We start from the raw sequence: 956 nt of genomic DNA on the forward strand, positions 1-956 counted from the left end.
ACTTATGGCTTGGATAACACTCTTTGTTGCCTCCCCGCTAATGTCTTGCAGACTTCTGCTTTAATACAGCTCTTGTGCTCTTCCCAGAAGTTATAAGAAGCCCTGATTGTTCTGTATAATGTCCACATACACAACTTTCTTCAATTACTCTATCCTTTCCCTCTGAGCCATGGCTTGGATATATTTGCAGCATGTTTTGTGTATAAGAAATATGAATTAAAGCAATTAATATTGAAGACCTGCTATGTTTTTTCTACGCTTGGAATGAAGGATAGAAAGATAAATGAGATATCCTCATGTTGCAGATTCAATCACTCTTTTATTCCTACCAATCTAACCCCATGTATAGACCCTTACACATTTATTCCATTCTATTGTAAATATTAACTGATTTCTTTCTTGTCCACTATATGGTGAGATACTTGAAGAAAATGTATTTGGATATTATATTTGAGTATTAAAAGTAATTTATCAGACAGAAAAGTGCAGAAACTTTATTCTAGGCAGAAGATTCAGCTTGTCCAAAAATGCAGATGTATGCAAGGAAAAGAAGGCAGCAGTTTCATTTTAGGAACTTAGGTTCAACATCATTGACAATTGTGGTGGAAGATAAAAGGCAGAAAGCATAAGGCTTTGTGAAAAATCAAATGATAAAAAGAATGTGGTGGGATAAACAAATAATTAGTGCTTAATAAATATAAGCATTTATTCCTTTCTTTCCCCAAACACATTTCTACTGCCACTCTCAGCTAAATTTGCTTAATGTAAAATGGACAGAAATAACTGCACTTACAGGTTACTTCAATGGGACAGAATTAAATAAAACAGTACAGGAGTCAGGATATGTTTTAGAATTCGGAAGCATTGTGCACACGTTGACGGTCATTTAGAATTATTGTCCCTGATTGATTTCCCTAAGTCATAGAGGCAATGTAAAGTGTGTGTAAAATTTAAGC

This window comes from Galeopterus variegatus, unplaced genomic scaffold (genome assembly GCF_000696425.1).
Source record: "Galeopterus variegatus unplaced genomic scaffold, G_variegatus-3.0.2 Scaffold2617, whole genome shotgun sequence".
Lineage (NCBI taxonomy): Eukaryota > Metazoa > Chordata > Mammalia > Dermoptera > Cynocephalidae > Galeopterus > Galeopterus variegatus.